This window comes from Oncorhynchus masou, chromosome 30 (assembly GCF_036934945.1).
Source record: "Oncorhynchus masou masou isolate Uvic2021 chromosome 30, UVic_Omas_1.1, whole genome shotgun sequence".
Taxonomy (NCBI): Eukaryota; Metazoa; Chordata; class Actinopteri; order Salmoniformes; family Salmonidae; genus Oncorhynchus; species Oncorhynchus masou.
The window spans coordinates 32958337-32973580 of record NC_088241.1 but is presented as its reverse complement, the minus strand read 5'-3'; the positions used below and the strand labels follow the sequence as shown (position 1 = coordinate 32973580).

The 15244-nt window shown below is 42.3% G+C and overlaps 1 pseudogene; it reads left to right on the top strand.

Annotated features, from left to right (window-relative positions):
• The first annotated feature begins 353 nt into the window (after positions 1-353).
• Positions 354-15244, top strand: part of LOC135522544 (poly(U)-binding-splicing factor PUF60-like) — a 29558-nt pseudogene continuing 14667 nt past the window's right edge.

The following is a 15244-nucleotide window of genomic DNA, read 5'->3' as shown; positions in this document are numbered from 1 at the left end:
GTTATTAGACTGTGGCAACAATGATGATTATGAACATGGTATTTTGCCTGCTTTTGTCTGCAATGCAGTGAAGAAAACGATGACAACAATAACATCTAATGTAACTGGCCCCAGCTTGGCCCACATTTACCAAAACGGGCGGTGTAGCGACTTATTGTTTCCTGACTATGACAAACACATCTGACTGTAAAACCAATTGTATGGCTACATCAGCACTACAGTGTACTTTCAAGCACATGTCTACTTTAGTCAAATGGGCAAAATAACGATCAAATCAAACCTCGCAACCCTGAACTGTGCCTGAACTGACCTGAAATCAAGCTCTCGCGACGTTCTTTCGCCGGTCTCGGGTTTAGTGTTTGTCCTGCAAGTCTCGCGGTACTCGCAAACTGGTGGAGGGCCTATTCAAGTAGGTGTGCTTCATGGCGGTGACGGAGATTGCGGTAAATAACTTGCTAAATAAGTTAAATATGAACTCAGTTATTGTTGTCCCCGTCCTGTGTCTCAAATAGTTGTGAACCTACATATCTTGTAGGAATGATTGGTTTATTCCCGTGAACCACGTTTAATTCACAAAACCTGAATTTAGGCATGCGGCCTTTATCAACTACTAGCAAGCTAAGTTAGCTAACTGCTGCGACAATTGGCTCTAGACTAATGCTTTCTAGCTAAAAATAAAAAATAAAGCAATTGCTAGCTCACTGGTAAAGATGTTAGTATGTTGGAATTACAATGCATGATTGAAAATAGTGATATGCTAGGTAGCTATGTTAAAGAAGATGCAACGACCAAGTTAGGTTAGCTCGCCTCAACTATCCTAACGTTACTTAGGATTGAGCTCCACCCACTCAAGTGTAGCAACTTAGCTAGTCATTTAGCTAACAAGCAAGCGTATTACTTGCTTACGCTTCGCATTTTCTAGCAACTAGGGGTGTAACGATTCACCAAACCCACGGTTGGGTACGTACTATTGCGTTTTTGTTATCACGTTTCGGTACAGCGGGAAAATTAAATGCCATCCACAATGTTCCTGCCATTGTCTGTTGTGACAGGGTTGTTATGTGGGCCTCAGGTTTCCACTCTGATGCTGCGTTTGTAACTGTGGGAGGTGGGAATTTAACGTTACCAGTTGGATGCATTCATGTGATTTGAAATCGAGAATTATCCATTAGCAAATGGTAAATTTGCCACCATAAACTAAAAGTACAACTTTCATGATTGTAACCAATTTATAGAGTTCAAAAACCACATTAATAAATTGTTGTTTTTTTTAAAATAATGTTGCGTTGCATTTAATTGCAGAAAATGCTGTTAGAGGCCATTTCGTTAGTAGGTGACAGGTCAGCATGTGGGAGGTGGGTGCTCAGGATGATAGACACGTTTCCCAATAGGAATTAGTTGGAGGTCCATTCAAGTGGATTTTTCCCAATTGTATGTGGTAAATTCCCACTTCCATCTTCGAGAACGCGCCATGACTGCTTCCTTCAGTGCCAGATGCGTGACGCATAAACGGCTTGTGTCTGTAGCAAGGTACATCTACCACTCTGGGGTGATGGGTAAAGGGGTATCTGTAGCAAGGTACATCTCCCACTCTGGGGTAATGTGATGGGAAAGGGGCTATCAATGTTTAGTATGCGGCAGGGCTTGATATGAACTTTTTTAGCCATTTGTTCTTGGGACAAGACAGATTTTTTTTACTTGTCTGAAAGCTTAAGCCACTTGTTCCAACAACAAAAAGGGTCCATAACACCATCAGCCAAAAGGGTGACTGAAAATTGGTGAAGTGCAAAGGAGAGGTCTGAAATAATTTTTGGGGCTTTTCCATATACATAGATGATGTTATCGCCCCCAAGCGGCCATGTAATGGCCCGCTACGCATTTGGCTGGCGTGCTACGACGAGGGACGAGAGGCATCATGATATTGGCAAAATATATTTAGCGGAGCCAAACATTTTCTAATAGCCTATTCCACTCTGGTGGAGATGTGGCACGAAAGAGATGCCTAGACTACTGTACATATCTGGCTCTGTGTGTAACGGCGCGAGTGACACCGTCACAGAGCCTTCCTGGCTGTGCGTCTTGTGATGGGTTGAAAATCATAATGGGCTGTAGAGCGACTGCTGTCCTCAGAACTGGATAATTATAAACTGATTTGCATTTTTTCATCATCCTCTCTTATTTGCCGAGGCTACTATATGCATTGTAGGTAGGTTGCACATTGCTAGAATAATATGGAATTAGGCCTAGGCCAACTACGCAGTTCATTCATAAGCTTTCCTCAGCTGTAGCCTAAGTTCTTTTGACTCATTACATTTTTCAATCTTGGTATTTTGCTCAATTTCACCTCTTGAGGGTTAAAATATTTGTAATTTAAAATAAATATGTGCATGAGAATAGCATAGACTCTTACTTTTATAGTTATTCCCATTTAAAAGTTGCAACTTTAGAAACAACACTTTATTAGAATAATTTGGAAAGCCTCCCGAGTGGTGCAGCGGTCTAAGGCACTGCAGTGCTTGAGACGTCACTAGAGACCTGGGTTCGATTCCGGGTTGTGTCAACCAGCCGTGACGGGAGTCCCATAGGGCAGCACACAATTGGCCCAGTGTCGCCCGTGTTCGGGAAGGGTTTGGCTGAGGGGGCTTTTTGCCTTGGCTCATTGCACTCTGGCGATTCCTTGTGGCGGGCCGGGCACCTGCAGGCCGACTCTGATCTTCAGTTGAATGGTGTTTCCTCCTGCACATTGCCGGCTGGCTTCCTGGTAAAGCGTGCAGGTGTTAAGAGGCATGGTTTGGCGGGTTGTGTTTTGGAGGACGCATGACCCGACCTTCGCCTCACGCAGCCTTACAATGTATTAAAAATCAAAACATATAGCCCCACGTTTGTAGAACAACTAAAGTTACACGAATAACTCTAAATTAAGCATATGGGACTACCTATTTCTTTGTTAACCGCTCAACACAGAATAGCCGCATGTGTGCACTAACTCTAATCGTTTAGAGAAAATATCCTTTCTATTTTATTCAGCTTCGTTGAATTAGATTCTTTATTCTATAAAATAATGCCACAGAATTATAACCAAATCTTGTCAACTAAATTAATTAGTGTAGCCCACAGGCATATTGCATTAACCAGATCAAGACCTAACAGTATGTATGCTATTCTGTTTTTCTGAAAAAGACTACATTTTCTTCATATATTTCTTTAGAACTGTCTAAAATAAATAATGGATTTATTGTGAAGGTACGCTATATTACATGGATTTAAAATGTAGATGATCCAAATGTCTGCATCGGTGGCTTGTAGGTGTGGAAGCCAGGATACACTAAATGTGTTAATTAACGGTCAATTACTGTGAGACCAACCGTTATTTGCTTGACAATCACCGGCTAACAAAATCAAAGCCCTAACTGGCCAAACCGTTCGGACACTACAGACGATTTTGTGAGAAGACCGATTTACTTAGAATGGCAACCATGCCCTGCTGTGTGCTGCCTGAAACAATTGTGATCAGAGTAATTGTTTGATATTGTTTTTACTTTTTACGAATGGACAACTGAAATATTTTGTGGTTGTCTGACTTTTTAAAAACTTAACCCCAGACAAGCCTTAATGTCAAGCCCTGAAGCGCAACACAGTGCATTGGAAAATGTATTGAAAGCTTGCTTATGTTATATTGGGGCGGCAGGGTGGACTAGTGGTTAGAGCGTTGGACTAGTGGTTAGAGCGTTGAAAATAAGAATTTGTTCTTAACTGACTTGCCTAGTTAAATAAAGGTAATAAAAATAAAAATATTGAACAGGTGCTACCGGTTTGCTGAAATGGGTGCAAGTGGAAAGTACGCAATGTGGCTGGAGCACTTTCACGACATGGTTTCCGTTAGCCAATAATAGCCGCTTAAAATAAAATTGGCACCGGCCTGGGAGAAGATGATATCTCATTGCAAAATACTTTTTAGCCTATTAAATTGATGGAAATACATTTGACTGGTCATGCTTATCAGTGTATGAGTTAATTTGCATAATTGAGTGGAATTGAATTAGCGCGTGTGTGCAGTATATTCGTTATGTATCTTATTTATCTCGTGTACAGCATACAGAGCCGTTGAGCAGAAAATCTGTCAGACAGCGTGAGAGTGCCTGCTATAGCATCTCAAACAGCAAATTCATAGTTGACGGAACGCAGGCTTCATCAGCTCGTCACACCACTTTGTAATGAGCTGGAGGCATTATGCATTTTGAAAACATATAGTTAATTGTTTGAAACCTGGGCGTTTTACTACATATTATGAGGCATGTCTTACCTTGCTTCAAAGTAGCCTAGGGAAATTCAGACCATATCCGTGGAGGCAATTGTTTTATATCAACTTTCTTTCATTGTCATTGTCCAAGGCGTCATATTAGCATCCCATGCTAGTTGTTGCATATTAGATCTCTCTTTCTAAATTTCTAACAGATATTTTCATCTGTCACATGAAACTGCTCACATGTGTGGCGCGCTTTTGACAAGTGTTTTCCCGCTAATTGCATTGTGGAACAAGCATTCGCACGTAGCCTACTGCGTATTGCTGCGCTTAAAATGTGAAGAAATAATAGTTTATCAACATTTTAGGCTAAATATTCTGATTTGTTGCATCAGACTCATTGCGTTTTAAAGTTTTGCTTTATGTAGCCTAGGCCTGCTAGTTGTAGGAGTTTGGGATCTAGTGTCCCTCAGCTGTCCCAGTCGGTTTGGAATAGGCTATTTCTTTCTCAACAAGCTGTAGATAAGTAAGGAATCTTCTCTACTATGGGGGATAGTAGATTGACATAGGCTAGTGATTTTCCTGTTCGTTTACTTGTCTTGTTGGCTGAAAAAAAGTACATGCGGATAATTAGGTAAGAAGGACCGCATCTTCGACTTGCATGTCCTGTTAATATGAATTACCATAATCTAAATGTGATTTCTGTTATTCTAAGCATCGTGGGTGGACTCCCTAATCAGGTTACTTACCCAATGCATATGGGTTCTGGTAAATTTCTCAAATGTCCGATAAATTCAAAGTCACATTTTCTGAACCGAATCATTGTTTATTAACATGGTGCTGAAACCCCCTATTCTCAACCATGGAGAATGGGTGCATATCCGCGGCTATAAACTAAAAACATAGCTTACTTATCGCTCGTGCAATTTATTTGGGAGGTGTGCTTGGGTTGCATGAAGGTCTGCTTGGATGCAGAGGGGAGGGGATGTTGTGGTGTTTCTTTGCATTACTTTTTTGTACCGGTATACGGGATGATATCAGCCTAAATGTGTCAACAGCTGCATAGGCTATTCTGATTTAGTGTGGCGACATACGGTTAAAGTTTTATCCAACTCTCCTTCCATCGGTGTTGGAATCTTCTGGGAAGCCAACATTTAACCAAACTTGAGATTTAAACAATGATGGAGGATCCTCCAATTCTGGTTTATCAACCCCACACACGCCATCGTACAGAACTAGTTCCCAGCTGCGCCTCACAAAAGGACAGTTTGAAATGCAGCAATTAAGATTTGAATTGTGATTATATAGCCTGCAATGTTGTTGTTTTTTAGCTCAGATTTACTCAAGGCATATTTTTTTTACATTTTGTAAATATATACATTTTTTAAGTATTTATTTGGGTTCACAGTGCGGGACGAACCGAGTTACCTGAAAGGTTCAGTACGAATACGTGTACCGTTACACCCCTACTAGTAACTAACTACAGTGCCTTGCGAAAGTATTCGGCCCCCTTGAACTTTGCGACCTTTTGCCACATTTCAGGCTTCAAACATAAAGATATAAAACTGTGTTTTTTTGTGAACAATCAACAACAAGTGGGACACAATCATGAAGTGGAACGACATTTATTGGATATTTCAAACTTTTTTAACATCATAAACTGAAAAATTGGACGTGCAAAATTATTCAGCCCCCTTAAGTTAATACTTTGTAGCGTCACCTTTTGCTGCGATTACAGCTGTAAGTTGCTTGGGGTATGTCTCTATCAGTTTTGCACATCAAGAGAATGACATTTTTCCCCATTCCTCCTTGCAAAACAGCTCGAGCTCAGTGAGGTTGGATGGAGAGCATTTGTGAACAGCAGTTTTCAGTTCTTTCCACAGATTCTCGATTGGATTCAGGTCTGGACTTTGACTTGGCCATTCTAACACCTGGATATGTTTATTTTTTAACCATTCCATTGTAGATTTTGCTTTATGTTTTGGATCATTGTCTTGTTGGAAGACAAATCTCTGTCCCAGTCTCAGGTCTTTTGCAGACTCCATCAGGTTTTCTTCCAGAATGGTCCTGTATTTGGCTCCATCCATCTTCCCATCAATTTTAACCATCTTCCCTGTCCCTGCTGAAGAAAAGCAGGCCCAAACCATGATGCTGCCACCACCATGTTTGACAGTGGGGATGGTGTGTTCATGGTGATGAACTGTGTTGCTTTTACGCCAAACATAACGTTTTGCATTGTTGCCAAAAAGTTCAATTTTGGTTTCATCTGACCAGAGCACCTTCTTCCACATGTTTGGTGTGTCTCCCAGGTGGCTTGTGGCAAATTTTAAATGACACTTTTTATGGATATCTTTAAGAAATGGCTTTCTTCTTGCCACTCTTCCATAAAGGCCAGATTTGTGCAATATACGACTGATTGTTGTCCTATGGACAGAGTCTCCCACCTCAGCTGTAGATCTCTGCAGTTCATCCAGAGTGATCATGGGCCTCTTGGCTGCATCTCTGATCAGTCTTCTCCTTGTATGAGCTGAAAGTTTAGAGGGACGGCCAGGTCTTGGTAGATTTGCAGTGGTCTGATACTCCTTCCATTTCAATATTATCGCTTGCACAGTGCTCCTTGGGATGTTTAAAGTTTGGGAAATCCTTTTTGTATCCAAATCCGGCTTTAAACTTCTTCACAACAGTATCTCGGACCTGCCTGGTGTGTTCCTTGTTCTTCATGATGCTCTCTGCGCTTTTAACGGACCTCTGAGACTATCACAGTGCAGGCGCATTTATACGGAGACTTGATTACACACAGGTGGATTGTATTTATCATCATTATTCATTTAGGTAAACATTGGATCATTCAGAGATCCTCACTGAACTTCTGGAGAGAGTTTGCTGCACTGAAAGTAAAGGGGCTGAATAATTTTGCACGCCCAATTTTTCAGTTTTTGATTTGTTAAAAAAGTTTGAAATATCCAATAAATGTTGTTCCACTTTATGATTGTGTCCCACCTGTTGTTGATTCTTCACAAAAAAATACAGTTTTATATCTTTGTTTGAAGCCTGAAATGTGGCAAAAGGTCGCAAAGTTCAAGGGGGCCGAATACTTTCGCAAGGCACTGTAGCTACATAGCGATCTAGTTTGCAAGTTAGCTAAGTTTGTATAAAATTAGCTAGCTTCGTTCATACTTGGTGCAAATAAAGGATTCTAAGCTTACCGCCTTGCAGCTGCTATCATGTTAGTCTGAAGGCATTTTCTCTCTCTCAGACTTTTTTGAATTGTTAAGGCTTCCCATTCACTCTTCCCCCTGGGTTATCCGGGCTCTGAGGTCCCAGCGTTTAGCAGGTTGTAGGTAAGGAGCTCTTCTCTATGCACGCTTGTCTTGAGCGTCCCAATCACTGATGACTGGTCTTTGATATTGAGATTATCTGACCCCCCCCCCAGTACGAAATATGCACTGTGATGATTCCCAAACTGTACATAAATTATCCTTATTATGATCATAGTAGAAGAGAGAGATGTAGCCTACCAAATTTGCAGTGCTCAGCAAGTGTCATTCATTTCTCTTAATTAGTGTTCATGTCTCCTGAGGATGCTCATATGCATATTAATGTTTTTCACTGCTGTGGTTCTTCAGGGAGGGACAGCTCTGATGATGGAGAATGGACAGGGCACAGGCGCGAAGCTTGGCCTGCCGCCTCTCACCCCAGAGCAGCAGGAGGCACTACAAAGGGTGAGCCAACTTATTACATGTACATGACTAAATACAGGTGTATACGTAATGTCTTTCCATTAGTCAGTTTGCCTGCGCTTGCATTATTCTCTCGCGTTTCCTTTTCTTTCATGCTGAATTACTTTTCTTCAGGCAAAGAAGTATGCGATGGAGCAGAGCATTAAGAGTGCCTTAGTGAAGCAGACCATTGCTCATCAGCAACAACAGCTCACCAACTTACAGGTGAGATGTGCAGAACTCTGCAACTTAACTCTACGTGTCGTTGACCATATGTTCTTATCTCTTAACGCCAACCACTCAATTAAATGCTCATATCTAAGAGTAACTTGGACCATTAGCAAGATAGTCATATCGAATTACTATGTAACAATCTGCCCTGGGAGCTTTGTAGGTATGAAACATTACTTTATTGTTTAGTAGCACAAAACATAGCAGCACAGCTTATAAAGTATGTTTGTCTGCTTACGATGATAGGGTGGGTATATTTGTCCTCTTGTTTCTGCCTCTTTTTTTTCAGCTAGAGAAGATCAGCATGAAGACTTTGTTAAACATGTTGAATGCTTTGCACTTGTTTTCACATAGTGGTTTTGATTGTGGGGTGATGTTGTGAAATGGTTTTGGAGAAGATTTGAAGTGGGTGGCAGAGGGAAAGTCAAATCAGTCCTGAAAGATTTTTATGGGGAGTGTGTAATGTCACTAAAAGCTGATGTATAGCAAAGGAACAACATTTGAAAAAGCAAAGCTTAAATATATATCTAACCTACTTTTCAGTACCCTTTTCATCTTTACTGTCTTTCAGATGGCAGCAGTGACAATGGGCTTTGGAGATCCTCTCTCACCTTTACAATCGGTCAATAGATTATTACACTTTTTTCTCTGTGCGCTTTCATGATACAAAGGACTGTTACCCTTTTTTGATCGGCCACTCTGGGCTCCATCCTAGCCATTGCAGCTGACCAAATAACTAATATTTCAAAAGAAGACATGTTTATAAATATTATAATTATGAGGGACAAGTTCTTATACGATGTGCTGAGTCTGCTTAATTCAGTCTGGTTAAAGATGCAAAATGTAACTTTTTGGGCGAAACATTCACATATATATATATATATATGTGTGTGTGAGTTATAAATCTGTCATTCTCATTGAAAGCAAGTCTAAGAAGCGGTAGATCTGTTCTATGTGCACTATTTCTATGCTTCCCATTCTTAAGTTTAGTTTTAGCATCTTTTACTTTCGGTTTTGTACACCAGCTTCAAACAACTGAAAATATAATATTTTTGGTTATTGAAAATACACTGCTCAAAAAAATAAAGGGGACACTAAAATAACACATCCAAGATCTGAATGAATGACATATTCTTATTAAATACTTTTTTCTTTACATAGTTGAATGTGCTGACAACAAAATCACACAAAATGATCAATGGAAACCAAATGTATCAGCCCATGGAGGTCTGGATTTGGAGTCACACTCAAAATGAAAGTGGAAAACCACACTACAGGCTGATCCAACTTTGATGTAATGTCCTTAAAACAAGTCAAAATGAGGCTCAGTAGTGTGTGTGGCCTCCACGTGCCTGTATGACCTCCCTACAACACCTGGGCATGCTCCTGATGAGGTGGCGGATGGTCTCCTGAGGGATCTCCTCCCAGACCTGGACTAAAGCATCCGCCAACTCCTGGACAGTCTGGTGCAACGTGGCGTTGGTGGATGGAGCGAGACATGATGTCCCAGATGTGCTCAATTGGATTCAGGTCTGTGGAACAGGTGGGCCAGTCCATAGCATCAATGCCTTCCTCTTGCAGGAATTGCTGACAAACTCCAGCCACATGAGGTCTAGCATTGTCTTGCATTAGGAGGAACCCAGGGCCAACCGCACCAGCATATGGTCTCACAAGGGGTCTGAGGATCTCATCTCGGTACCTAATGGCAGTCAGGCTACCTCTGGCGAGCACATGGAGGGCTGTGCGGCCCCCCAAAGAAATGCCACCCCACACCATGACTGACCCACCGCCAAACCGGTCATGCTGGAGGATGTTGCAGGCAGCAGAACGTTCTCCACGGCGTCTCCAGACTGTCACGTCTGTCACGTGCTCAGTGTGAACCTGCTTTCATCTGTGAAGAGCACAGGGCGCCAGTGGCGAATTTGCCAATCTTGGTGTTTTCTGGCAAATGCCAAACGTCCTGCACGGTGTTGGGCTGTAAGCACAACCCCCACCTGTGGACGTTGGGCGTTGGTCTGTTTCTGACCGTTTGAGCAGACACATGCACATTTGTGGCCTGCTGGAGGTCATTTTGCAGGGCTCTGGCAGTGCTCCTCCTGCTCCTTGCACAAAGGCGGAGGTAGCGGCCTGCTGCTGGGTTGTTGCCTTACTACGGCCTCCTCCACGACTCCTGATGTCCTGGCCTGTCTCCTGGTAGCGCCTCCATGCTCTGGACACTACGCTGACAGACACAGCAAACCTTCTTGCCACAGCTCGCATTGATGTGCCATCCTGGATGAGCTGCACTACCTGAGCCACTTGTGTGGGTTGTCGACTCCGTCTCATGCTACCACTAGAGTGAAAGCACCGCCAGCATTCAAAAGTGACCAAAACATCAGCCAGGAAACATTAGGAACTGAGAAGTGGTCTGTGGTCACCACCTGCAGAACCACTCCTTTATTGGGGGTGTCTTGCTAATTGCCTATAATTTCCACCGGTTGTCTATTCCATTTGCACAAGAGCATGTGAAATTTATTGTCAATCGGTGTTGCTTCCTAAGTGGACAGTTTGATTTCACAGAAGTGTGATTGACTTGGAGTTACATTGTGTTGTTTAAGTGTTCACTTTATTTTTTTGAGCAGTGTATATTTCACAGCGGTTTAATGGTACAACGATTCTCTACTCTTTACATTGCTTGTTTTGTCTCACAAACTGAAATTTAGGCAAACTTTTTGAATTTTTGCAACCAGGAAATGGCAGATAGAGTTCTGCATGCTACACCTTTAATGCCCTGCCCACTGCACCATTTCAGAAGAAATGCCCTGAAGTACTTCCACTAGTGGCAACAGCTGTTAGTCAATGTTTTTTAAACTGAAAGAGATTCATAATGGAAATTTGGGATTTGTTTTGAATTCATACACACTGCATGGTGAAAAGTATGAGGGGACCCCTTCAAATTAGTTGGTTTGGCTATTTCAGCCACACCCGTTGCTGACAGGTGTATACTACCGAGCTCACAGCCATGCAATCTCCATATACAAACATTGGCAGTAGAATGGCCAATACTGAAGAGCTCAGTGACTTTCAATGTGGCACCGTCATAGGATGCCACCTTTACAACAAGTCAATTTGACAAATTTCTGCCCTGCTAGAGTTTCCCCGGTCAACTGTAAGTGCTGTTATTGTGAAGTGGAAACGTCTAGGAGCAACAACAGCTCAGCTGCGAAGTGGTAGTCCACACAAGCTCAGAAAACGGGACCGCTGAGTGCTGAAGCGAGTAAAAATGTCTGTCCTCAGTTGCAACACTCACTACCGAGTGTCCGCACAAGAACTGTTTGTCGGGAGTGACATTGAAATGGGTTTCCATGGTCAAGCAGCCGCACACAAGCCTAAGATCACCATGCGCAATTCCAAGCGTCGGTTGGAGTGGTGTAAAGCTCGCCGTCATTGGACTCTGGAGCCGTTCGTGTTTCACCATCTGGCAGTCCTATGAACAAATTTGGGTTTGGCGGATGCCAGGGGAACATTATCTGCATAGTGCCAACTGTAAAGTTTGGTGGAGGAATAATGTTCTGGGGCTGTTTGTCATGGTTCGGGCTAGTCCCTTTAAATCCAGTGAATGGAAATATTAACGCTACAGTGTACATTGACATTCTACATGATTCTGTGCTTCCAACTTTGTGGCAACATTTTGGGGAAGGCCCTTTCGAGTTCGAGGTCCATACAGAAATGGTTTGTCGAGATCGGTGTGGAAGAACTTGACTGGCCTGCACAGAGCCCTGACCTCAACCGCATCAAACACCTTTGGGACGAATTGGAACGCGAGCCTGGCCTCACCAATGTTCCTGTGGTTAAATGAAGCAAGTCCCTGCAGCAATGTTCTAACGTCGAGTGGAAAGTCTTCCCAGAAGAGTGGAGGCTGTTATAGCAACAAAGGGGGGACCAACTCCATATTAATGCCCATGATTTTGGAATGAGATGTTTGACAAGCAGGTGTCCACATACTTTTGGCAATGTAGTGTATTTGAGCACAATACAAACCTTTTATTAGGGGATTTTTAGCAGAACATTTATTATGGCTTTTTGCTCTATAGCCTGAAATCTCTATGCAAATGTGGTTTTGAATATCAATGCAGGGAAGTTCATGTCTTCTTTATAAATATGATGTTACTTTGCATTGATTGACACTGAGAAAGCCAGCTTTGGTGTGGGGCTAAAGAGTGTTAGCAGTCTCTTTCAATAACTTAAATGAGAGACCTTCTCAAACCGGAATCCCTTTTTGGTAATCTCAAATTTTATGTTGTAAAATAGGAAATCACTTTTCTCTTATGCAATAGATTAGGCTGTTACTAGTTCGCCTAGTTCGACTGTGGGTGATAACGCAGCTATGCTTGAGTAAAAGGAACCAGTAAACTGCTTTCAGTGGTTACCCATCCCTCCCTCCCCTTAGAGACGTAAGTGTGAAATGCTTTCCTCAGGCTTTTTATCTTTGTATGGATGCTTTTCAACTGATATACAGTGTTGTGAAAAAGTATTTGCCCCCTTTCTAATTTTCTCTACTTTTGCATATTTTTGATACTGAATGTTATCAAATCTTCAACCAAAACCTAATATTAGATAAAGGGTTCCTGAGTGAACAAATAACACAACAATTTCATAAACAAAGTTAAGTATTTGTAGACTCAGGTTCACTTTATCTAATATTAGGTTTTGGTTGAACATCTGATAACAGTTCAGTATCAAAAATATGCAAAAAGAAAAAGTCAGAAAGGGGGCAAATACTTTTTCATGGCACTGTAGGTTTTGATTTAGTTTGTTGTCCATGTTGAAATGTCATCTCATATACACCCCTGGACTACAGGTCAGTTTCAAGGGCTAAATGTTAGTGAGGGGCATGCATGTCCATCACCACTTTTGCTTTCACGCATATAAATACAGTAATGATACATATTTTTTAAAGTTATCTGCATTTACAAAATTGTTTATCTTGTTATATACTGAACAAAAATATAAACGCAACATGTAAAGTGTTGGTCCCATGTTTCTTGAGCTAAAATAAAATATCCTAGAAATGCACTAAAAGCTTATTTCTTTCAAATGTTGTTTATTTCCATGTTAGTGAGCATTTCTTCTTTGCTAAAATAATCGATCCACCTGACAGGTGTGGCATATCAAGAAGCTTATTTAAAAAGCATGATCATTACACAGGTGCACCTTGTGTTGGACACAATAAAAGGTCACTCTAAAATGTGCAGTTTTGTCACACAACACCATGCCACAGATGTCTCAAGTTTTGAGGGAGCTTGCAATTGGCATGCTGCAGGAATGTCCACCAGAGCTGTTGCCAGACAATTGAATGATAATTTCTCTACCAGAAGCTGCCTCCAATGTCATTTTAGAGAATTTGGCAGTACGTCCAACCTGCCTCAAAACCGCAGACCACGTGTAACCACGCCAGCCCAGGACCCCCACATCCGGCTTCTTCACCTGTGGGATTGGATTGTCTGAGACCAGCCACCTGGCCAGCTGATAAAACAGGAGTATTTCTGGAAAAACTCACTGATTGGTTTGGCCTGGCTCCCTGGTGGTTGGGCCTGGCTTCCAAGTGGGTGGGCCGATGCCATTCCATGCCCACCCAAGGCTGTGCCCCTGCCCAGTCATGTGAAATCCCTAGATTAGGGCCTAATGAATTCATTCAAATTGACTGATATTCTTATATGAACTGTAACTCGGTAAAATGGTTGCATGTTGCGTTTTATATTTTTGTTCAGTAGAGATAGCAATGGTCACAAATCCATTTTTCAGGACTCTTTATTTTGCATATGCCCAGATTGCATCCATCCCTGACATTGGCCTGTATGTCTATTGTTGGGAAAAGCAAACCCAATAGAGAATTTAAAATATTCCCAGTGATTTACATAATGAGATTTCAATGTAAAAAATAAAATACAGTTTATCCAAACACATCTAGATTTGATTTTGTGTGTTCTTTCTTTCTTTGGCCCCTTAAGCATCATGGTGTGTTTTTCTCCATGGTTACCAGGTGGCGGCTCAGCGGCAGCGTGCTCTAGCCATCATGTGCCGGGTGTATGTGGGCTCCATATACTATGAGCTCGGGGAGGACACCATCAGACAGGCCTTTGCCCCCTTCGGCCCCATCAAGAGCATTGACATGTCATGGGACTCAGTTACAATGAAGCACAAGGTCAGTTTATAGAGCATGCTCAAACTACATCGCCACACAGAATTGCAATAGGATTAGAATTAGAACTGCATTAATCATATGAAAACTTTTGATTCACAACTGGAGAATTTGGCATGCTCGTGTTTGTAACTGTCTCATGGGTCTATTGTCTGTGCGTGCAGGGCTTTGCCTTTGTGGAGTATGAGATCCCGGAGGCTGCACAGCTGGCTCTGGAGCAGATGAACTCGGTCATGCTCGGGGGCAGGAACATCAAGGTGAGTGGCCTGGAGAGGCAGCCTGTCCTGCGCAGTGGAAGTGGACCTCTCAGAACCCCCCCCCCCCTCTATACCCCTGGAACGAGCGGTGCTCCTGCTATTATCTTTTTTATCTTTTCTATCGAAGATGCATGGAGACAGTTCGGACATCCCCTTTTCTCATTTCTCTCCTTGTGTGTAACTGAACTATTTCTGGGTGAATCACTAATTGGTAGTATCTCTAATTCTGTATATTTAAAGCCACTCATTTCATTTTCTTTCTTTACTTGTATGTGTGTCCATTCATTTAAAGGTGTGTGTGTGTGGTTGCATGTGTGTGCGCACATGTTTGTGTGTGCGCGGGTGTGTTTTTGTGAACGTATGCTCTGTCGTCTGCTTCCATGTCATCACCACATTGTTTTAGTGACCAGTTCCTCTAGGATACCCGGGCAGCGTGTGATGATGCGTTGCTCTGTGTCCGAGATGTGCTGATGATGGGCTGCGCCTGGTTGGTGTTGCTTGGCCGCCCCACCTGGAGCACAGATCATATACTACATAGCCGCTCAAAGAGACGCTTCAGACACTAACCTATAGATGACAGTTGTTAGAGGAGATACCTCTGAGACATGTCGGT